General features: G+C 34.4%; 1 long non-coding RNA gene across 1 annotated transcript; it reads right to left on the bottom strand.

Annotated features, from left to right (window-relative positions):
• Positions 1 to 637: 637 nt before the first annotated feature.
• On the bottom strand, positions 638 to 1938 carry LOC107917110 (uncharacterized). Its single transcript, XR_001689704.2, has 2 exons — positions 1489 to 1938; positions 638 to 1355 (listed from the first exon to the last, which is right to left on the bottom strand). It is a non-coding gene; the product is annotated as an uncharacterized lncRNA (long non-coding RNA).
• Positions 1939 to 10017: the final 8079 nt, after the last annotated feature.

Here is a 10017-nt window from a genome sequence, read left to right as displayed (position 1 = left end):
TATGAAAACTCACTTTTGTCTATCTGTTTTATTTAAGTAATCCACAGATGTAGGCGGATCGGTGCAGCGGAGTCTTGTAGTGACCACTAGACTATGATCAGACTTGAAATAAAGGTTTTTAATTTACTTTAAGGATTATTTCTAGAGTTTTGTAATAATTGAACTCTCTGGACTGTTTGGTTAAATTTTGGGATTTGGATTTTCGTTTTAACACTTTATTTGCGACGGTTATCTAAAAATATTTTTTTTTACTAAAACAAAGGTTTTCCCAAAAATATGAACGGGATTTTCAAATGTAACACTTTCTATGACTTCCGCTGTAAATTAGGCTTTGGCAAATAAATGAATTAAATAACACTTTCGATAGTAGATATTAATGAATATGAGTTGTAAAACTTGAATGATTTGTCGAAACGACTCAGTTTTCAAAACCCTTATTTGTGACACCTCCAGATTCAGACATAACGTTTAGGCCGGATTTGAGGTGTTACAAATTTAATAAAAGTAGTAGTGATGAGAAGTAAATCATAAGTTATGATGTATGTAGATTATAAGATTTCAAATGAGGAGAGAGGATGTAAATGAATTCATATGTTAGTAATATCTGAGCTTAAAGGATTAAATTGAATAATAATCAAAAGTATAATGTTTTGTATATTCAAATTATTTTATGATACATACCAATATATGTTCAGTGATATAAGTATTAAAGTGATTAAATTGGGAACATTAATTTTTTGAGGAACATGGTCAGCGCTGAAACTTTGTTCGATGATCGGATTAGCGTGGGAGAAGATCCACCGCTGATCGTAATACCAAAAAAGTTCGATTCAAAGATGGATGTGATGACTCTCTGACAAATATGGTGGTTGACTCGTCCCCGGTAAGCGGAGTTTCATGAAAAGATAAACTATTGGAAGGCTTGGCTCCGAACTTTCTTGATGGTGCTGGTAATTTCGATTTAGAGTTTGAAGAAGGGGATATTCGTAGATCCAACCTTAATGGTATTCCTACCATTGACTTCTCGGATTGCATTACCAAAATCTTGATCAAAAGAATGGAGCTCATCGTGTTGGTCAAGTTGCTTGGACGCAATATATGCTATGAGGCTCTTTGTACCTGTATCAACAGTCTCTGGAAACCTACACAATCCTTTCGCCTAATGGATGTTGCTAATGGATATTAGCTTGTTTGTTTCTAGTGTCAGGTCGACTATGATGTGGCGCTAACACCAGGTCCCTAGATTGTTTGGACACTATCCCACGGTCCAACCGTGGTCAATGGATTTCGACCCGTCCAGACTATTCCCCTATGGTGTGTTAGCTTGGATCCACTTTCCGGGTCTACCAGGATTCCTGTACCAGAAAAGATCTTAAAGGAAATTGGAAGTTTTGTTGAAGTGATTAAACTGAATATTAAAATAGATAACCGAGAGAGAGGCCAATTCACCTGAATGGCTGTTTTCGTAGATTTAGAAAAATCACTTACCTCTCAAGTGTTCGTCAATGGTTGACTCCAATGTGTGGAATTTGAGGCCTTATTCGAGTTATGTTTCTCTTGTGGTAAGTATGGAAACCTTAAAAATTTATGTCCCTCTTCTTTGACAGGTCAGAGCGGTCATGACGATATAGAAATTCCAAGAAATTCGTTGAACGGTGAAATAGCTTCGGCAATGAAGGGAGATGCTTTTCCGATGGTAGGTAAAGCCTTTGGCCCGTAGATGTTGTTGAGTGCAAATCTCGGCGCAAACAGGAAGGGATTCGTGGATAAAAAATGAAAAACTCAGATGGAAATCGGGTGGGTTCCCGATTTGGAAAGTTATCTTCAATGGCTCCTAAATCCCTAACGCCAGATTCGGAAGCACCTTCTAAGGAGCCTGAAATGACTGGGTTTATTCAAAGGGATTTTATTAAGAAACTTAAAAGCAAAGAATAGGTCAAAGGTCTGGGGCGGTGGCTGTGTTTAATTTAGGTGAAGGTTTTTCAGGCTCTGTTGTTGAAGCTGGGCCAGGCCCAATTTCTTGGTCTTTGGGGGACACTAATGTGAGACATGAGTCGGGACTAATAGCTTGTCTGTCGCCAAGGATTAGGGAAGTGAATTTTGATAATTCTGGGCCACATTCGGCTGATAATTCTGGGCCACATTCGATATATAATTCTGAGCCACATTTGGCAGATAATTTTGAGCCACATTCGACTATGGTCCTTACACAAATGGGTATTGGGGCTGCAGATCGTTTTGAATCACAGAGGGCTGTGGGCTAGTTTTTAAAGGCCATTAACGTGGGCTTAGAAGGAGCAACGGGTAATAGCAAAAAAGACCCTATAATTCCTATTCCCTTTTCAAATAATAAGGCTACCTCTATACACTTGAATCCTACTTTTGAAAAACATCCTGTGGCTAAAGTGGGTGTAACTTCTAATGCTCTTGACCCCAAAAAGTATACTGTTGTTACTTTCCAAGAAAAATGGATAATAAATCCAAATCAAAGGCACGTTTAAACTCCTCAAATATTCCTAAATGGCATAGTGCTGAGAGCAGAAAAAGAAATGGACTTAGTGGGAAATCTTTATTTAAATCTATTCGTGGGCATGGGGGAAAATTCAAACCGGCCAGTAGTTCACAAGTCTCTCTCCCCAAAGCTATGGGCTCTATGGCAGAGCTCATTAGTGTGCAAGCTAAAATTTCTGTAGATAAATTGAACGTCAAATCTGACAGTGTCTGAGCTCCTTTACGAGATTAGTTTTTTTCTTATATTTATTTTATTTATGAATTATACTATCTTTTCTTGGAATTTTCGGGAATGTACAAGTTCTAAATTTGTTAGAGTTTTTCGGGGTTATAATTAGGAACATAGACCAGATTTGATCAGCCTTTTAGAAATTAGGGTCAGTGGGGAGAAAGAAAATTTGGTTATTACGAAGCTTGGTTTTCACAATTCTCATCGTGTGGAAGCAGTAAGTTTTTCAAGAGGTATCTAGATTGGGTGGAGGGATTCGGTTAGTGTAGAGGTGCTCTAAATTCATCCCCAATTTGTCTTAGCCGAAGTTAGTGATAGCTTTTTTTGGCATCCTCTTCTGGTTTCCTTTGTGTATGGTAGTCATAATAGCCAGAAAAGGAAACACCTTTGGGAGGCTTTGCAAAGTTCTGTTCTTTAGATGGGTCTCCATGGGTAGCGATTGGTGACTTTAATGCCATACTCGTATCTAGTGAGAAAAAAAAGGACGAGTTCTTGGGAAAATGTGTCCTTTCTTTGGTAATTTTATGGATTCTGCCCAACTTCATGATTTAGGCTTCCGGGGGCCACAGTTCACTTGGCAAAAAGAGGGGATTGTTGAGAGCTTGGACAAGGCTATATGCAATATTGGTTGGAACACAAATTTTCTGAACTCAATGGCGACCCATTTACCTCAGCTTAAATCTGACCACAAGCATCTTAAATTGTCTCTTTTTCCTAATGCCCATTCTTTACAAGGGTGCCCGTTCATATTTCTAGCTGGTTGGATTAAGCACCCTTATTTTTAGAATTTGTTAAAGAGAATTGGAAGATGTCTGTAAGCATGTCGTCCCTTCATTCTAAGTTCACTGATCAAGTTAAGATCTGGAAGAAAGAGGTTTATGGCCATATTTTACTCGTAAAAAAATTCCTGTATCGTAAACTAGAGCATATTGAGATTGAACGTGATAGAACTAACTTGGAGTTTTTTAAGCAAGTCGAAATGGATGTGAGAGAATAACTGGAGAATGTGCTTCATCATGAAGAGATTCTTTGGCATCAAAAAGCGCGTTGTGATTGGTTGGTTTTGGGGGATTGCAACACAAAATTCTTTCACTCAAGCACATTGAGAAGACGTAAACATAATAGAATTACTGCTTTAAAGAATGGTTTAGGGGAGTGGATTATGGATGACGATCAACTGAAGCTTGAAGCAATTAATTTCTATTCTAATCTGTATGGCGAGCATCCTGGGCTAAGGAGAGATTTCCCTTCTGTTGCTTTTCTGTGTCTTAAAGATAAGGATTTTAATATCCTCAACAGACAAGTGTCAGATGAGGAAATTAAAGACGCTCTTTTTGATATGGCACCCTTGAAGGCTCTTGGGAGTGATGGTTTTCATGCCCTATTTTATCACAGCCAATGGGACCATGTCGGTATCTCGATTGGTGCATGGGTTAAAGAGGCCTTTGCAGGAAAACACATTGATTCGGAGTTAAATAATTCACTTATTGTGCTTATCCCTAAAACTCAGAATCCTATAGATTTCTCTCAATTCCAACCAATCAGCTTATGTTCTGTTCTTTATAAGCTGGTCATGAAGATCATTGCCAACTGATTTAAAGTGGTCTTTCCAAGGCTCTTAGCTCCCGAGCAAGTTGGTTTTGTTGTAGGACGGAATATCACTGATAACATTATCATTGCTCAAGAGGTCATTCACTCCATGAGAGGTATGCAAAAAATAGGAAATGGATGGCCATCAAAATCGACCTAGAAAAAGCCTTTGATCGAGTACGGTGGTATTTCATTGAAGCGTGACTCCAAACTATATTTATTCCTATTTTCTTACGAAATTTTATTATGTCTGCAATTTCTAGTTCCACTATGCAGGTCTTGTGGAATGGTGTCCCAACCTAGAAATTTCGACCAGCTAGGGGCATTCGTCAAAGATGTCTTTTATCTCCCTATCTGTTTATTCTTTGCATAGAGTGGCTAGGTCATAGTATCCGCAAAGCTATCAATGTGGGTAATTGGTCTTCTATTAGGCTTTCCCGTGGTGGCCCATCGTTATCCCATCTTTTCTTTGCCGATGACTTGATTCTTTTTGGTCATGTTGATGAAAATCAAGCCCGGGTCATTAAAACTATTTTAGATGAGTTTTGTAACTATTTGGGTCATCAGATTAATTCACAAAACAATGTTTTTTCTCAAAAGGTGTGGATGACGTCTTAGGGGAGCATATTAGTAATTTTTTTAGTTTTCAGAAAGTTACTAATTTAGGCCATTATCTTGGAGTTCCACCTTTTCATGACAAAGTCACCAACAATACCTTGAATTTTGTGGTGGAAAAGGTGCATAATAAATTGTCAAGCTGGGATGCCAATTAGCTTTCTTTAGCTTGAAGGGTTGCTTTGGCGCAATCTATTCTTCTCTCGATTCCAAGCTATTTCATGCAAACAATGATGATTCCCAAAGATGTCTGTGATGAGATCGAGCGCATAGTTCAAAAATTTGTCTGGGGAGTTCATAATGGAAGCTCAAAAATGACCCTAGTTAGCTGGGATTCGGTGTGCCAACCTAAGTCTCACGGAGGTCTTGGTCTCAAACGGCTGAAGGACCACAATACCTCTTTCATGATTGAGGTTGGTTTTAAAATCATTTCTAATACTAATTCCCTCTAGGTTTAGGTATTTAGGTCAAAACATATAATTCCTAGCGGTTTACCAAATGACTTGTTAAGGAGTCAGTTTTCATTTTTATGAAGATCCGTTTCTAAGGTGTGGCCCCTCATTCGTGAGAACTTAATCTGGTAAGTCGGAGACAGAAATAACATCATGTGCTAGCACAACCCCTGGATTCCCAATTGTGGTCTCTTATTCATGTTTATTCCTTATTCTGCTAACCTTTTTCCAGATTGTTCTCTTAATAGCATGGTTGCTAGTGATGGCTTTTGAAAGTTGGATCTTTTTAGACCTTGGGTTTCTGAGGAGATCATCAACAAAATAATAAGCATTCCACCACCTCATCCTTCGTCAGGTCCTGATAGGATTATCTGGGGAACTACCTCGACTAGCTTTTTCTCTCTCAAAAGCGCTTATGAGAAGATTTGAGAAGGCACTTTCAACTTAAAAGAGTGGCTCTGAGAAATACCATGAAACTTTCATGGCCCTCATCAGATTCGTTTTTTTCATCTAGCTGGCTCTAAAACAATGTCTCTTAACAAATGCTGAGTGGGTAAGAGAGGCTTCGAGAGTAGCAGTGCATGTAGCCTTTGTGGAAATGATTATGAGGATGTTTTGCATATACTCAGAGATTGTAATGTTGCTAGAGCCATTTGGGATAAGCTTATCCCACAGTAAGATCATTTTGCTTTTTATTCTGGATCTCTTCTTGATAAGATGAGGAACAATCTTCAGAGCCATTCTTCTTCTTGGGGTGGAATCATTTGGCCATGTCTTTTTGGGATTATAGTGTAGTGTATTTGGAAAAATCAAAACCTGTTCATTTTCCAAGGTATTACATGGGGTGCTGACGAAATTATTAAAATCTCTTACAGTTGGGCGAGACAATATTCCTCTACCTCAATGATTTCATCTTATACAGGACGAAGTTATCTTCATCTTTGGCCCTTACCTAACAGTTAGGTGAGTCTGAGCACAGATGGCTCGGTGAGGTTTGATGAAGGCTTCACTACAAATGGTGGCTGTGTGAGAGATCATAAGGGTGAATGGATCATTGGGTTCACCAAATACTTGGGCAATTGCACTATTTTAGAGGCAGAGCTCTGGGGAATACTTAGTGGGCTAAATCTTATTCTGGATTGGTGTTTCAAGAAAATCATAATCCAAACTGATAGTATTGAAGCTATTAATGTCATCCTGGAGGATTCTTCAAAGAACTTTAGCTTTGCTTTGGTTAGGAAAATTCATCTTATCTTGAGGAAGATAGAGCAGTGGAAAATTCAATTTATTCCTCGCGAGGAAAATTTAATTACTGACAGCTGGCTAAGTCAGTTCATACTAGGAGCCTAGGTTTAAGATTGTTTGAAGAGCCTCCTTTGAGTGTCTAATTTTTCTCCTTTGTATATTTTTATTCACCAAAAATAAAAGTGATTAAATTGGTGTTAAGAGTAATAGTAAATGAAAGTGTTTAATTTATGTAAAATGAGTTAAATCCATGAATAATCCATGAATTGCACGAGAAATGATTAAGAAATCTCAAATGTGAATGGAATATAAGAGTGCATTTGAATTGTGGATAATGAAATAATAGTAACTTACATAATCAAACTATGGAAGAGCAAATTTTTTCACTAAAACTATTTTTACACAGTTGGTAATTTAACTTTGAAAATTCACTAAAACTTAAAAAAATTGGGTTAAATGTTGAACCAAGTATAAAATTAAATATTAATAAATCCAATTTTGTATATAAGAAGTAGTTTAAGCAAAAAAATTGTAGATTATGAGATAAATAAATTTAAGTGAGACAAGGTCAAATTGATTTCAGGTTCTCCTGACTTTGAGAAATCATTAAAAAAAATTGTACAAAAAGATTTAGGAGATGAAATTTATGCGTCTAAAATCTTAATGTGCCTATTTTCAAGAGAAACAAACAAAAACATTATATGAGTTTGTTCTAAAGGGTAAATAATTGTTAGTGGAGAAGGGTTACAGCTGCCTAGCAACAAAATAAGGGAAAATTTGAAGAAAAGAAAATGTATTAATTGGCTTGCTTAAAAATTTTGGTTAAATTTTTTATACAAGTAACAAGATGTCTAGTCTCGGGAATTTCAAACAAAATTTGATTATCAATCTCGAAGAATGGGATATGAATAATAATGTGACTATTTCATAGTGGACTGCTTTGTTATGAAATATTAGTATTAAAAGTTATATGAATTTAAGTGAAATTTAATGCGATAGGTCTAAAAGATTAGTGGAATATGAATGAATAATTTAAACTTTATTGAAGTGATTAACTCAAAAATGTAACATTTTTTATTCGGGTTTAAGTATAAACTCGGGTAAGAGGTGTGACACACTCGCTCTTCATTCATTGATGTTGCAAACTAAGTGACATGTCCTTCTTGCAATCTCCATAAGAACGAGGTTATTTTGATATGTCAAACTCAATGTTTAGAAAATAAAATCAAGGAGATAAGTTTGTGGGTTAGGGTGTACATATATAGTAGGGAATTTTGGATTTTTTTGTGAAAAATAAACAAGTAGGATGGTTATTTATAAGATTTATGGTTAGAGTTTCCTTATGAGTTTTAGATGAATCACCCATAGGTGTCAAGGCTTGTTTGAGTTTTTTATATTAAAAAAACCAGAGGGAAGTACTATTAGTAACGGTGAGCAAAACTCGATTAGATTAAAAAAATTAATTTTTTTAATTTCAAGTTTGAATCAACTCAAATAATTAATTTGATGAGTCGAGTTGAATTTTACAACTCAAATAATTTGAATAACTCGAATGATAAATTGATGTAAATATCCCTTACATCCCTAATAGTTTTGAAAATGTACAAATTAAAATAAAAATTCACAATAATCTTCTAACATTCAAAATATTTACAAAACTTTATAAATATATATAAAGTAAAGAAAATTAAAGTTTATTAAAATTTATTAAAAATCTTAAAAACATGTAAAATTCTCATTTATAATTTTTTTTAAAAATTTCGAAGTGATAAATTTGAGGTCTTAAATAAGTAAATAATTAAATCAAGTTTATGATAGTAATGTTCATTTTGTTTTAAAAGAGTTTTCAAATATTATATATATGCTATTTATTTTCTTTAATTTGAACTTTAATCATATTATAACAGGATTTTAATATTACCTGTTAAAATTTTAATTTACATAAAATAAATTAATTCGACTTGACTCAAATTTCATTTTATACTACTCGATTTGAGAAAAATTTAAATTGAGTTAGGATGATAAAATAAGACTCATAAACTCGACCAACTCTAAAATTTTTTATTTGATTCAATTTTATTCAATCAAACACTCGCCCTTAATTATGGGATGAACTAAGAAATTGAATAGAACTTAATATTGAGGGGATTATGGGTGTTGAAGTCTATGTAAATATCAAGATTTCATCCTTTAATTCCTCTCTAATCTTGAAGGGTGTGAAAATCTTTCTCATTTAAACATAGATAACTCTAAAAAAACACATTTCGAGAAGTAATCTCAAAACAATTTGGGGGAAGAAACATAATAGTTTAATAAAATTCATTTTTTAAGATGTAAAGTTTAGGGTTTAAGATTTTATAAAAAAAATTAGATAACTATTTTATTGCACTAAGATAAAAATTTATAAAAAAATATATTAAATTAATTATTAAAATTATATTAATAATAAGTATTCATGAATTTTTAATGTTTTAAATCATAGATAAAAAAATTATGAAAAAATTGTGTCCTTCTTTTCTACAAGAATGGCAAACTCTCAAGAAATTCAAAACCCAAGAAAGACACAAATATGGAAACTTAATAGAATCTACAAGGCTTTGATAGGTTTTTTTTTTTATAGACAAGATTTGGGCAAAATAAGGTCAAAAATTCTATTCCTAAAACAATTAGGAAAGTAGGTTGGGTTTTTTTTATTAATTAGGGAAAAATATTTTTTTTGGTCAGGGTGGATGCTGTGTGGAAAAAGCACGTTCTGTTAGGAATACTTTCGGCCGACGTGGCATCTTATAAGGTAAAAGTGCGCCATGTAGGACGCATTTTACTATAATGCACATTTTTGCCTTATAGTTAGCCACGTCAATAGCCTTCATTGTTTGTTGCAAACCTACTTTAAGTTCAATCATTAGACTGAAAAAATGTAGCCATTAGATAGAAATATGGAAAATCAAGATAAATTTATGATTTTTATCCTTGAGAATCATGTGATAACTTTTCAGTAAAATGCTTCTAACGAGAAACATTTTTTAAACTCTTGTAGTCTTTTCCATATTAGATAGTAGAGCCTTCCTATAAAATGGAAACCAAGAATCCCAGGAATAACTTTCTGATTTGAGTAGTCATGTTCGATCTTTTCTAGCATTTTGAAATATGTTTTATATTCAGTGGAACCCGATATAGGAATATTACATATAGTGTCAAAGCAATCATGGCTAATCCCTAGGTACTTTGAACATTAAACGATGAAATTTTCAATTAATCAATCTGATAATATTATTCTAGAAGTTTTGGAACATTACCGATTAATCGAGTATGTTTAGAAATAAAGTCAATATGATTTTCAATCAATACAGGGGACAAGTATCGATACTAAAACAT

The sequence above is a fragment of the Gossypium hirsutum genome, chromosome A01 (assembly GCF_007990345.1).
Source record: "Gossypium hirsutum isolate 1008001.06 chromosome A01, Gossypium_hirsutum_v2.1, whole genome shotgun sequence".
NCBI classification, from domain to species: Eukaryota; Viridiplantae; Streptophyta; class Magnoliopsida; order Malvales; family Malvaceae; genus Gossypium; species Gossypium hirsutum.
This window is presented reverse-complemented; position numbering and strand designations above follow the sequence as displayed.